The sequence below is a fragment of the Quercus suber genome, unplaced genomic scaffold, assembly GCF_002906115.3.
Source record: "Quercus suber isolate HL8 unplaced genomic scaffold, Cork oak 2.0 scaffold_967, whole genome shotgun sequence".
Taxonomy (NCBI): Eukaryota; Viridiplantae; Streptophyta; class Magnoliopsida; order Fagales; family Fagaceae; genus Quercus; species Quercus suber.
The window spans coordinates 101,948-116,354 of NW_027070387.1; the positions used below are offsets into that span (position 1 = coordinate 101,948).

The window sequence follows — 14,407 nt, forward strand, 5'->3', positions numbered from 1 at the left end:
ACAACAACCCACCACAAAACCAATCACAAACATCACAAGTATAAAGTGTTTATAAGTATTGAAATCGAATAAAGTAATATTCATCACATCTAATCAACAATACTCATTCACATTTGCAAGAAACTAAAAACACTCCCAATATGTATTTAAACCACCTTATAACACCATGCAAGCCACCCGCTTGCTCCAATACAACAACCCACCACAAAACCAATCACAAACATCGCAAGTATATAGTGTTTATAAGTATTGAAATCGAATAAAGTAATATTCATCACATCTAATCAACAATACTCATTCACATTTGCAAGAATTGAAAAACACTCCCAATATGTATTTAAACTACCTTATAACACCATGCAAGCCACCCGCTTGCTCCAACATAACATACCATCACAAATTCAATTTCCAACATCACAAGTATAGAGTTTTGTAAGGTTTTCAACTAAAATTTACTTACTTTGCTCAAGCTTAGCTTACAACTTTCAGAAAAAATCCAAAGTTATTGTAAACAATATGTATTTAGCCTGCAAAAGAAAAGTAAAATTTATAAGTACTTAGGGCATATAACTATTTATTTTCATTATGTAATAATAACACTACATTGTTTTATCCTCAATGTTCAAAATAACATGAATTTCTAAACTCAAAATACTGTACATTGAAAAATGTACTCAAAAAACTAGAGTTACAGTATCCACAACCTGGCATTGTAACAAAATACTATAACTATTGAGTTTCTGACATAATAGTACAATTTTGCCATTACCAAACCAATTAATAACATTGCTCAAGGACTGTAGCACACCATTCACACCACAATTACTTAAGGGGGAAAGCAAATAAGAAATTAAATGCAACTAATTGTGACATTAATCTACAGCTATAAATCCTCACATTGACATCCAATCTTCAAGTCAACTATAAATATTCATTTAATTAATGCATAACCCTACAACTACAAACAAAAAAACAAACAAAAATTGTTTTATCCTGCAAACTAAAACAGAACACAACAACAGTACTCATAGGAAAACATACCGTTGATTCCAATCCTTGGCTTCCCACCAGTCCTTGATCATTTTTAAAGAGCAACCAAGTAGGACCAAAAAATGGAAGTTGCATTCTTCTGCCTTGAAAGCTGTGATAAAACTTTTAATTAAAGATACCAAGAACTGCCTAACCGAATTCGAAAGTATTCATACCACTTAACAACACTATAAAATTTTCACCTTTTTTTTTCTTTTACCAAATTATAGAAATGTTAGCTCCAAATCCTCCATTACTATTAAACCAAGTATTTAGATGAACTAAACAAACAAAGCAACAAGGCAGCAGATGAACTCAACAAACAAAAGAATAGTAACCCAACAGCTATAATATGTGATCTATTATATAACAATTTTTGTAGTTTGGCACCAATAAAAATTTCAATCTTTCACTTCAGAGAGAAAAAAAAAAAAAAAAAAACTATGTACATCACCCACCAACTATTAATTGACTTATGAAGAACAACAAACACATAACATGTGTAATAGGAAAATCATTGAATATACAACCAAACCCCTATTTCATATACCAAGTAACATTTCAGACAAGTAGGAGAACAACAATTGATACGTATACTGTTCAAGGCCTTTAAAACAAGAAAATTTATCATTTGTAGAAAAATAAACATAAAAGTGAAAAGGGAAGGTGAAAAAATAAATAAATAAAAAACCAAACCCCTATTTCATATACCAAGTAACATTTCAGACAAGTAGGAGAACAACAATTGATACGTATACTGTTCAAGGCCTTTAAAACAAGAAAATTTATCATTTGTAGAAAAATAAACATAAAAGTGAAAAGGGAAGGTGAAAAAATAAATAAATAAATAAAATAAAAAATAAAAACTTACCAGTTCCGAACAAAGGCCACGACGAAAGGGAGGATCGTCGAGAAATGGGAATCAGCGTCGCGAATGGGAATCGTCGAGAACGGGATCGTCGTGAATGGGTTCGGCGAAAGGGATCGTCGCGAATGGGAACGGCGTTGGGATTGTTGCGAATGGCGTCGCGAATGGGTTCGGCGTTGGGATCGTCGCGAATGTGAAGCGTCACCGGTCAGAGTAGAAGCGTCACCGGTCAGAGCAGAATCTGAATCGTCGCGATCGGAAGCGAGCTGAAGCTTCGCCGGTGTCGCGATGGGAACGGTGACGGTTTGGCGACGAAATGGCAACGGTTTGGCGACGGTAACGGTTTGGCAACGGTTCAGTGAAGCGTCGCGATCTATCGGCGACGCCTCAGCGTCGCGATCTATCGGCTCCGACGGCGACACTTCAAGCGTCGCGATCGGCGGCTACTTGAGAGAGTGCGAGGGAGAGCTTTTGGTCTGGGTTTCTTCTCTTTTTTTGGTCTGGGTTTCTCAGCGTTTTTTGAGCTTTTGTGTGAGTTTTTTGTTCTGCTGAGTGGGTGAGTTTTTTGTGCTGCTGTGTGGGTTGGGTTATTTATAGTTAGTCTTTAGCGACGAAACCATTTCGTCGCTAAAGACCACTTTTAGTGACGAAACTGAAATTCGTCACTAAAAGTGGGAAATAGTGACGAAATATCAGTTTCGTTGCTAAAAGTGGTCTTTAGCGACGAAAAATTTCGTCGCTATTGCCCACTTTTAGCGACGAATTTCTGTTTCGTCACAAGAGGATGCAGAATTTTTACACTTTTAGCGACGAATTTTATTTTCGTCACTAAAGAGATCATATTTTGTTCAGATTTTTAGCGACGAAATTCAACTTTCGTCACTGTAGCATACTTTTAGTGACGAATTACGATTTCGTCACTAAAAACATTTAAGTGCAAAATCATTGTTATTTTTAGTGACGAATAATTTTCGTCACTAATTCTTCCTTATAGTGACGAAATGATTTTCGTCACTAATACTATCACAGCAATACCTACAGTGACGAAATATTTCGTCACTAAAAATTTCAACTTTTAGTGACGAAATATTTCGTCACTATAACTTAATTAAAATTGCGCCAAAAATTCCCTCCACTGGCGCCTATTTTTTTGTTCACAATAGCGACGAAATTTATTTTTCGTCGCTAAATGTAATAATTTTTTTTACTTTTAGTGACGAAATTCATATTTCGTCACTAAAGCTGTATTTTTAGCGACGAAAGATATTTCCTCACTAATTTCCGTCGCTAAAAATACATTTTGTTGTAGTGTGGGGTCTCCACATAAATTTAGACACATAGCGCAAAATTGGATTCTAATTTCAAATTCTGATTAAACTTTCTTTAAACTTTTCCTATTAATATATATATAGATAGATAGATAAATAAGGCAATGCACCATAATAAATTTTAATTTTGGTGTTAAGAAAGAAATAGAAATTTTTGGTTGTTTAGCCATTTGAAAGATTAGGTATATTGATAATCTATTGTGTAGAATATTGGGCTGCAAAAATTAAAGTATCAAAACAATTTTTTCCCACCAAATAATATATGGCTTTCAACTGGGTTAAGTTTTTGTTTTTTTTTTTTTTATAGGAAGATTGCAATTTTATTTCCACTCAAATAGAAAAAGTTACATCATGGGTAAGAGCTTGCATTAAGAAGCAAGGCGTCTCTTCCATCCATGCTACATAATCGACAATGCCTAAAGCATGTTTTGCTAATAAATGGGCTGGTGTATTACCCTGTCTATGCATGTGAGAAAATTCAACCCGACGAAACAGCCCACAAAAAGCAAGTGCACCAGAAATGACTGATGCCACCGGTGATGGTGGAGATGAGTGTCCACACAGAGCATTATACACTACCAAAGAATCCCCTTCCATAATGAACTCATAAACTCCTACATCCATTGCAAACTGGAGAGCTATCTCAACTGCCTTCGCCTCCACCTCCAAAGCTCCCAAAGGTGCATTTATCTTCTGGCTTAGAGCTGCTACAACCTGTCCCTGTTCATCTCAGATAATGACACCAATCCCTGCTGATTTTTGTGTTTTGAAAACCGCTCCATCCACGTTTATTTTGTAGCTTGCCGTTGGTGGAGGAGACCATCTCACATCTTGGCTTCTCCGTACCAGTTCCGTTGAACCGTTCGCACTCCTGTATTCTGTCAAGTATTGCGCACTCCATTTGACCAAAGCTTCTTCCGTCTTCTTTGTCCCACCATGGCGTACTTCATTGCGATTTGCCCATATCGACCATGCAATAGTGACCACCGTGGCCACCTTGTCTTCGTCGTACTCCTCTCTCATCATCAGGTGCCATACCAGATCGAAGAAAGAATTGATGGCTGACGGTTCAAAAGCAAACCTGAGTTTGGTTCATTGCCAAATCTGTCTGGCTCTCTAGCAGCTCCAAAACAGGTGACCTGAGCTTTCCAAACCATCATTACATTCCTCACAGCCATCAATGTCCAACACCTTTCTCCTCTTCAAATTCATCTTCGTGGGTAAGATCTCTCGACATGCTCTCCAAGTAAAGTGTCGTACTTTATGAGGGACTGGTATCCTCCAAATGCGCCTCCAGAAACTTCGAAGTCCCCTGCCATCAGAACTGGAACCAACATTTTCAGCTTGAGAATTCTCCATCGCTAGCCTGTATGCACTACGAACACTAAATAAACCATTAGTTATTGCAGCCCATATAAGCTTATCTGGCGGTAGATGAGTGCTTAAGGGAATGCCTTTGATAATTTCTGCCTCATGGGGAAGAAAAAGGGTGTCTATAACCTGCATTTTCCAACCCACAGGATCATGGGAAATCAGCTCACTTACCCGTAGATCAGCATGCATGAACAACTTAGGGGACACTACCTTGAAAGTAGAAGAAGATGGCACCCATTTGTCACCCCATACACGAATAGATTCCCCATTTCCCACATTCCAACGGAGGCCTTGCTGCACCAAATGTTGAGCAGCCATTATACTCCTCCAAGCAAAGGATGGGTGATTTCCCATTGCTGCATTAACAAAATCTGTGTGGGGAAAATATTTCGCCTTGAAAAGACGATAGGCTAAAGAATCATGCATTACTTGAAGTCTCCACCCTTGTTTAGCAAGAAGAGCCAGGTTAAATTGTTTTAATTGTCGAAACCCCATACCTCCATTTGCCTTGGTCTCACACATTTTATCCCAACTAAGCCAAGACATTTTTCTCTCATCACCTTTCTGACCCCACCAAAAGTTCCGGATCATACTAGTCAACTCATCACAGAGAGAATCAGGTATTTTAAAGCAGCTCATAGTGTATGTTGGTATAGCTTGAGTGNAATTACATCCATTACTACATCAAATCACATTTATTGTCACATCAATTTGTGTGCTTTATGTAGTAAAGTTTGTAGTAACTTTTGTATTTTGTAAGATTGTATGATAATAAGTGGTTTAAAAAAAATGCTGTGTACTATTTTTCTCACCTCCAAATAGGTCTCCAAATATTATAACAACAAATATTATAACAACGTTACTAGTAGGGCTTGTGGGCTATTTTTTCAGGGGTTTGGGAGACAGAATAGGATCGGTATGGAGGACTTAACTAGGAATTGGAAGAAATTATCACTGACGGAGAAAGAAGGGGATAAGCTTGATCTGTCAAAGAATAAGAAAACACAGGTTTTTGTATTAGTAGCAAAGTTTTTCACATGCAGATCATTGAATGTGGAGGCTGTAGCAAAAACGTTCAAACCACTATGGCGCACTAGGAAATCATTTAAGGTGAGTGAAGCAGGGGATAATAGATTATTATTTGCTTTCCAGACGGCGGAGGATGTAGAGAAGGTACTAATGGGAGAACCATGGTCTTTTGACAGACACTTGGTCGTTTTTCAACGATACGATCTGTCTACTCCAATTGAGGCACTCGCTTTCGACAAGGTAGCATTCTGGGTTCAGCTACATAATTTACCATACTCTCTCTTGACATCCGAAGTAGCAATGCATCTTGGAGAGTCATTAGGAGAGGTTACTATGCCAAAGGACCTAACGGAGATGAGAGGAGGAAATTTCATGAGGGTGCGAGTGAGCATAGACATATCTGAACCGCTGTGCAGAGGAAGACGTGTGGATTTTGATGAAGAGAATGAAGGGTGGGTGTCTTTTCAGTACGAAAGACTACCTAATCTATGCTATTGGTGCGGCCATTTAACGCATGACGATAAAGAGTGTGTTTTGTGGCTCCAGAGCAAAGGAACATTATCTGTAGAAGATCAACAATTTGGAGGTGGATCAGGGCCAGCCAGTTTAATACGGCGAAGAAATCCATAGTTGAGGTTCAAGGATATGAAAACACGACGGGGGCATCAAAAATGAAAGGTGGGAAGACCGGAACAGGCAGATCGGAAACGGTGCCGGCACTGCTTCAGTTGGGAACGTGGTGTCTAGTAACGTATCCGGAAATTCTGGAAAATCAGTAGCACATCAATCTGCAGCGGAATTTGCGGCTACTCTCCAGGAAATTGATGGGGCTATTAATGAGGGCTTTGAAATTCAAATTTTAAATAAGGATGTTAATGAGGTAACAGTAGACCAGGATGGGAAGAAAACGGATATGGAAATGAGTGTGGCGGCTGAAGATGCGGATATTAATAGCCATGATGTTCAGTTGACTCCAAGGTCTTCACAGCTAGGAGAGCATGTGCTATTCACAGCTGGATGGGTGGAAAATGATAGAGATAAAAAAGGAAGGAGAGGAGGGGCATGTGGCATCAGAAATAAAATACAAGCCAGTGATAAAGGGCCTTCACGGGCCATAATAGTCACCGAGCCTAAGCCCAAAGGAACGTGGGTCAGAATGAATGACATGCCAAGGAGCTTATGTGAACAAAAAATAGTTGAACAAGAAGGCCCAAACGTAAGAAAATAAACCAATTTGACGTGGAAGGTGGGATACAGGAAAAAGAAAAGAAACCCAGAATTGACGAAGAGACAAAGAACCTGAGTATCTTGATGGCTTCAGAATTTAAATTGGCGGAGGTTGCGAAGCAACCCCGCCGGAGCAATGAATCTGCTCAGTTGGAACTGCCGGGGCTTGGGAACCTCCGGACAGTAAACGCCTTGTATGAGGTGGTAAAAAAAGAAGAGTCCAAGATCGTCTTCCTCATGGAGACGAAGTCAAACAGGGATTGGATGGTTATGGTTAAAGACAGATGCAACTTTAAACATGGTTTGTATGTGGACAACATTGGTTCAAAGGGAGGGTTGGCAATGTTATGGAAGGAAGAGGTGAAGCTTGATATTCAAACATTCTCCAGTCACACATTGATGCACTGGTAAATGGTGGGGCTGAATATGGGTGGTGGCACTTGACTGGTTTTTATGGCAATCCGGAAACATCAAAACGAAACGAATCATGGGCTAAAATGAAGCACTTGGGTACAACTTCTTCGTTGCCTTGGCTGGTTATCGGTAACTTTAATGAGATTATGAGCATGTAGGAGAAGGAAGGTGGGAGTTCTAGACCAAGGCAACAACTTGCAAACTTTGTAGAAACAATAAACTTGTGTGGTTTGTGTGACATTGGCTTCGTGGGACCAAGATTTACGTGGACTTATGAGACGAGGGATGGAAGGCAGATTCGAGAAAGGCTTGACCGTGCCTTAGCAACTATTGAATGGGTGAACTTGTTCACAAGAGCAAAACTTCACCACCTCACCAACTCGGCATCAGACCACTCTCCTTTGTTGTTGCGTTTAGAGAAAAGGGTCAGTAAAAAGAAGAGGAAGAAATTATTCAGATTTGAATCAATGTGGCTCAAGGAACTTCAATGTGAAGAGATTGTGCAGACTGCTTAGAGGGATGGTGTTCTTGCTCAGTTGGACTTCCCTTTAGTCTCATGTATAAATCAATGTAGGATGCAGCTGGAAGCATGGAATAAAAATGTGTTTGACACGTTGGGAGGAAAATAAATGAATTACAAAAACATTTGGAGTGGTTGGAGTTGCAACCGGCCTCTCCAAGAAACATACAAGATATGAGGGACACAAGAATGGAGTTAAACAAATGGCATGAAAAGGAAGATGCAATGTGGTACCAACGTTCAAGGATCAATTGGTTTCGAGATGGGGATAAAAATACAAGATATTTTCATGGCTTCGGCTAGGCTCAAAAAGAATCAGATTAATGGGATGCTTGATGCACAAGAGATATGGCAAGATGATGAAGGGAAGGTGGGTGAAATAGTGGAGGAGTATTACATGGCTCTCTTTACAACAAGCCATCCAACAGAGTTCAATGAAATTTACAAGCCATACAGCCTAAGGTGACCCCACAAATGAATCAAATGTTGGACAAAGCTTTTACCGCCAGTGAAGTACATGTGGCTTTAAGCAGATGCACCCATTAAAGGCTCCAGGCCCAGACGGTATGCCCCCTTTATTTTATCAGCAATTTTGGCCTATAGTAGGTGATGTAGTTACTAAAACTATTCTTGATTTCCTTAATCATGGCTTGTTTCCTCCTAATTTTAATGAGACTCATATTGTACTAATCCCTAAAGTTAAGGAACCCAAAAGGGTGACTGATTTTCGTCCTATTAGTCTATGTAATGTGGTTTTCAGGATAACATCCAAGGTCATTGCAAACAGATTAAAAAAGATCCTGCCGTCCATTATTAGTGACACCCAAAGTGCTTTTGTGCATGGAAGGCTGATCACTGATAATGTCCTTGTAGCTTTGAGACCATGCACCACATTAATGGGAGGAAAGGAGGAAAAAAGGGTGAAATGACATTGAAGCTGGATATGAGCAAGGCATATGATAGAGTGGAGTGGCTATGTCTGGAAAATATTATGGCTAAGCTGGGTTTTGGGGAGAAATTAGTCTCCCAAACCCCTGAAAAAATAGCCCACAAGCCCTACTAGTAACGTTGTTATAATATTTGTTGTTATAATATTTGGAGACCTATTTGGAGGTGAGAAAAATAGTACACAGCATTTTTTTTAAACCACTTATTATCATACAATCTTACAAAATACAAAAGTTACTACAAACTTTACTACATAAAGCACACAAATTGATGTGACAATAAATGTGATTTGATGTAGTAATGGATGTAATTGGTGGGTTTCAACTACCTAATAAATGAATGTTTGATTTGATTTTTTTTTTTTTTTTTGGTGTGATTGGTGACAAAAAAAAATTGGTAATATCTCTAACATTATTCTACAATTTTGGGCATTTTTATAGGGAAATGAGGTCTTTTTTTTTAATGGTTAAATCTTTTAAATTTTGGGGCCTTAACCCTAGGCCTTGAACCGCCCTTGTTAATAGCATTCAACCAGTTCATATCATTACCAAAAAGAAAAGAAAGTTTGTCTTTGGAGTTCCTTGAATTTGGAGGATGCTATCCACAAAATTTATTGATTGTTTTATTCAAAAAAATGGTGAGTACTAAATTGGGATAATGGTTATCACACACAAGCTATTACATATTCATTGCACATACTGTTACATCGGTTGAAATTGTGTTTTCAATTGAAATTGTGAAATCTTGTAAAAGACTATTTTACAATTTTAACTATATTTTCAAACACTATTTTACAAGGAGTGTGCAATAAGAAATGTGCAACATGATTTAGAATTCTAAATGTTCATTTGGCAAAAAGCAGAAAGTAAAGCTTTTTTAACTTTTATCTTTTTGTAATGCATTTAGTATAAAGACTAACCATAACTATATCTTTTGTCTCATATTTAGCAAATACACTATCATAAACTAAGGAATACCTAGAAAATATGATTTTTCAAAAGTTTAAGTGACACCATTAAAGGAAGTTAGCGAAAGGTCAAAAACTTTCATTTATATATTATATATATTTTTAGTCTAGTACACTTAGTTCCAACCATATTTATCCGATTATTTTTTAAAGTTTGCCCATATTTATAAATCAGTGTCATGGTAGCAAGGACTTGATCCAATAAGATATTATGTCCAGGGATCATATGCTAAATATATTATTATTTGAATTAGAATTAGAAGTATTTAAATAGAGGCTTAGTGTTTATCTTAATAAGGTAGTAGTAAATTAGTATTGTCATTTGTTTGTATTCAAATTGATCCTTATATTTTAGGATAGAATTAGTTCCTATGTTTCAGGATTTGTAGATGGGGTTATCTTATGCTTGGCTTCTTATGAGGTTATCTGAAATTGACTCATTATCATTTACATTCCGTAATTTATCTACCACGACCCAAATCTGATACCTGGATTTGTAACCATGACCAATATGCTAATATCAAGCTTGAACTTAATATTAACAATAACCAACTAAACTTTTAATAAAAGCTTTCCTCTTTCTTTTCATTCTTTTTCCTTTATATTCTTGATATAATTTTTGACTTGATATTCAGAGCATTTACTTTGTACTTCAAAGGATAATATTGTTAAGTTATGTTTTTTTACATAACATTTATGTTGACTGTATTCCATGAAAAAAATGTTGTAATTTCATTAATTTATTTCTTTGTATTTTATGAGATTTAATTGTAATGGGTTTAGTCTTAAGTGGTGAAGAATTAATTGTAATGGAATTCGCGACTAGCTCGCAACTGGCTTGGGATTTCAAAACCTACAAAAGGCTATGTGAGGAGCACATGTGGAAGTTCAAGAGTCCATGTATCTCGTGAGTAACTCGCAAGATGACCCGCGAGATACTCTAACACTTGGGATTTTAGGTGTGACTCTCCTACCATTCACCCATACTATATATACATTCATTACTCACAAAATTGTAAGAAGACTATTAGATAGAACTCCCAGAGAGAGGTTTTCACAACACCCACCTTTTAGAGAGAGCTACTTATCCTCAAGAGAGAATTCATTTGTAGTCACTTCTCCTCTCCTCTCCTATTGTCAAACCTTGAGATGAGATTGTACCTAAACACAACCCACACACATTCAAAGTGTAGAGAGTTTTTTAGAGCTTGAGAAGCATTAGGACTTTGCCAAACTAAGTTGGTGAGGCTTGGCAGTACAATTGGCTAGGATCCGGGAAGCTAGTGAAGACAAGGCTTGATGAAGTCCGTTAATAGTTGAAGCTTGGAGGGTTTAAATGCTTTAGGTAAATTAGGCTTTGAGTATCTTTTTTATCTCCTTGTACTCCAACTTATTCACTAGTGGATGATTTCGGTTTGGAGGCCGTGGAGAGGTTTTTACGTTGAGTTCTTTGGTTTTCCTTCGACAATATATCGTGGTGTTATCTTGGGTTTGAGTATCTTTTCTGATGAGTGTGAACTCGTCAGCACTGTTCGTTGAACGGAGATGATTCTTTAGCCTTTGAAGATGGTCACCAGTGTGGTGCCTGCCACAACGCCTCTGATGCCAAAGTCAGTATAAGAAGTTCTCTAGAAAATGAACAAGATAATTGGAAAGAATGAAAAAGATCTCTTAGTGTTTTTTTTTTTTTGTGTATGTACCTGGTCCTTAGCAATGTGGGAGACTTATATATGTTCTTATGGCTTCTAGCCGTTGGGGTAGTTATGGAGGTCTTAATGCTCCTTTTGGTAATGTCTAGGGCTGTTTTAATGTGCCATCACTGTCCTTCAATGGATTGTACAGTTGTCCCTGTAACCGTTTTGGGTTTGATTGCTTGCATTGAATGGTCTGGATATCTTCGTCAGTGAAGCATATAATTGACTCACCTAGCTAGAGTTTGGATTCGTCCGTATCGATGGGATCGTCCGTGTGTACATGAGCTCGTCAGCCTCGTCAGTTGCCCCCCGATTCTGTGATCGTCATTTAAATGACGATTATAGAATGTGAGGAGTCTTTTACAGCTCACAAGTGTCGTTTGGGATTTCGATCCGCATTAAATGCAAAGCGGCGGCGTTTCGCAAATCGTGGCACACGTGGCACGCGCTGGTGGGTAGAGTTAATGCTTTGATTTGGTGGGACTCTTGGGCTTCCCGCTGTTTTTTTTTCAGTTTTCCAAAGCCTTAGTTTAAAACCTCTTCTTGTTCACATTTTTCAAAAATCCTTCAATCATTTGCTTTGATCATCCTCTCCAGCGACCTCTCTCTGCAACCTTTCTGCGAACTAGCAACCGGTGTAGTAGTGCTCCTTCTTCTAATCGCTTCCTTAAGGTACGCCCATTCTCCGGTGTTACTCTTCCTCGCCTTGTTATGGCTTTGCATCTGATCTTTTTTCTTTTTTCTTCTTTTTTTTTGTTTGTTCTAAATTCCATGGGGGTTTAGTTTGCTGTTGTGTCTTTTGGTTTTCATGCTTAGTAGCTCTGAGATTAGGGTAGCTTGCCCCTCAATTTCATTCCTTTTTGCTCGCTTAGGAGGGTTTTTGGGGGTTTCCTCTAATATTGAGGATTTTGTTTTTGAGGGTAACTGTCTGAGTGTCGCTTTGGCTGATCTGTTGCCTTTGCTTCGTTAGTCTTTAGATTGGTTTGTGAACGAGGTTGGAGTGCGAGTAGGTATGTCTGAAGTTAGGTCGAGCGAGCTTGAAACTGAGTTGTAGTCCAACGGCGGCCCAATGGAGGGAGATACCGCCGTTTCTGTCTCTCGAGAGCTTAGGGCTTTTATGCCCTGGGAGAGGAGTGTGGGCTAGACGCTGACACGTTGGCGAGCTTTAGAGATAGATTCCAGTTTCCTGATCGAGTTAGGGTTCGTCTGCCCAGCGTGGAAGACCGGGCGTGTCACTTCTTCCCAGGTGAGGTATGCTTTTACGAGGCTGCCTTCATTTGTGGGTTGAGGTTTCCCATCCATCCTTTCCTGATGGAGTTGTTAGATCACTTTGGTATCGCCCCGGGGCAACTTATGCCCAACTCGTGGAGAATTTTAATCAGCTGTATGGGGATATGGCTGGCAACTAATGACGGGGATATGATCAGGGTTGACGAACTGGTGTATTTGTACCGTTTGAAAGCGTCAAAGGAGCATGGGTATTATGAACTAGTGCCTTGGGAGAGAGGGACTAGGATTGTCAAAAAATTACCTTCGTCGTTCAGGTATTGGAAGTCCAGATTCTTTTATGTGTCTGGGGACGATTTTGAGACACCCTCGGGCGAGGTTTGGGGTGATCTCCCGGTGTTATGTCGTCGGTGGGAAACCCCGACTTTAGGTGCATCAATATTTCTTCTTCGTTTCTTGAATTCTGTCGTGCTTACAATTACGACCCCTAACACCCCCTCTTTTTTTTTTCTTTTTTTTCTTTTTTTTTTTAAGTCAAAAGACGACAAAAGCTTAAGAGCAGGTATAGAGAATGTGTGCAGAAGGCCATCAAGTACGCGCAGATGATCGAGAGCTGGGACGATCTCGTCGATCCCAGAACTCTTGCATTCTACTGTCTCGGGCCTGAGCCCTCTACCTTTGTTTTGAAAAATATTGACATAGAAGGAAAAAAAGAGTAAGTTCTAGCTTCGTCAGTACTGACCTTTTCTTTTCTTGTGCTTTTCTTCGAGGCTAATGTTTTTCTTTTGATAGTGATGACGTCAAAATTCAACAAAAATATGTATGCGAATATGAGGGCCAAGAAGGACGAGCCCTTGTCCAATATAGGAAAAAAGACCGTGCGTGTCATAGGGAAGGGTCTCTCTGCCACTCCGCCAGCTTCAGTCACTCCCCTCGTCTCCGGCATTGAGGTGACGAGGACAGCTTCTCCGTCTACTTCAATGGAGGAGCTTCCCACACCCGTCTCCAAGAGGCCACGACTGATGGGGAAAGAGAAAGAGAAAGAGGACGTTGGTCGCTCAACCATCTGGGGCGATGAGAAGCTGGCAGTTGAGCGAGCCCATAGCATTGTGACGGCTGACGACTTGAAGGCTTTCTCTGGGGTCTCCTTGAATACAGTCGCTGCTGGCCACGTTCATAAGCTGGTTCAGGTGAAGTGCTTTTTACTTCTTTCGTGAGCAACCCTCTCTTTTTTTTTTTTTTTACTAAAGAATTAGTACTTCTTTTTAGGTTCTGGGAGAGAACCTACACATTGCTTCTAAGTATCTTACTCAAGAGGCAAAGGTGGCGTCCCTGACTTCTAGGGTGGAGGCGTTGGAGGCGAAAAATTCGGGTTTGAAGAAGGAACTCATCGAGTTCATGGGCACGGCGAATACCCTGAGAGAGCAAACAAAGAAACTTACAAACGATCTTAGGGTGGAGCGTCAGCTGAACATCGAGAAAGACGAGCAAATTGTAGCCGCCAAGGAGAGCCTCAAGACCATTGCAGCTAGATCGGTAGCGGCCTTCCAGACCACTGACGAGTACAACACTGTGCTCTTCAGTTGCTACTTCAAGGGCTTCGAGCTTCTGAGGAGGTACCTCGTCAAACACCCTTCAGGAGTAAACATAGAGGCGCTTGATCTGGAAGAGGTGGATCAAGAAATGGCGGTTGACGAGGCTGTTCAATCGTCTGCCACTGAGACTGAGGCTCCAGTTGACGCTTCTGATGACGCCGCTCCTGCCGAGGATGCCCCTGCCGAT

At 39.6% G+C, this 14,407-nt stretch overlaps 1 long non-coding RNA gene across 2 annotated transcripts in view; it reads right to left on the reverse strand.

Annotated features, from left to right (window-relative positions):
* Positions 1 to 2,446, reverse strand: part of LOC136065430 (uncharacterized) — an 8,312-nt gene extending 5,866 nt beyond the window's left edge. Inside the window, exons 1-3 of one of the 2 annotated variants that reach the window (XR_010627054.1) lie at positions 1,901 to 2,446; positions 1,042 to 1,141; positions 461 to 527 (exon numbers count right to left, since the gene is read on the reverse strand). This is a non-coding gene — a long non-coding RNA (uncharacterized LOC136065430). Of the gene's footprint in view, positions 1 to 153; positions 528 to 1,041; positions 1,142 to 1,900 lie in introns of those variants that run through there. The other variant, XR_010627053.1, reaches the window with a different exon arrangement.
* Between the last annotated feature and the right edge of the window lie 11,961 nt (positions 2,447 to 14,407).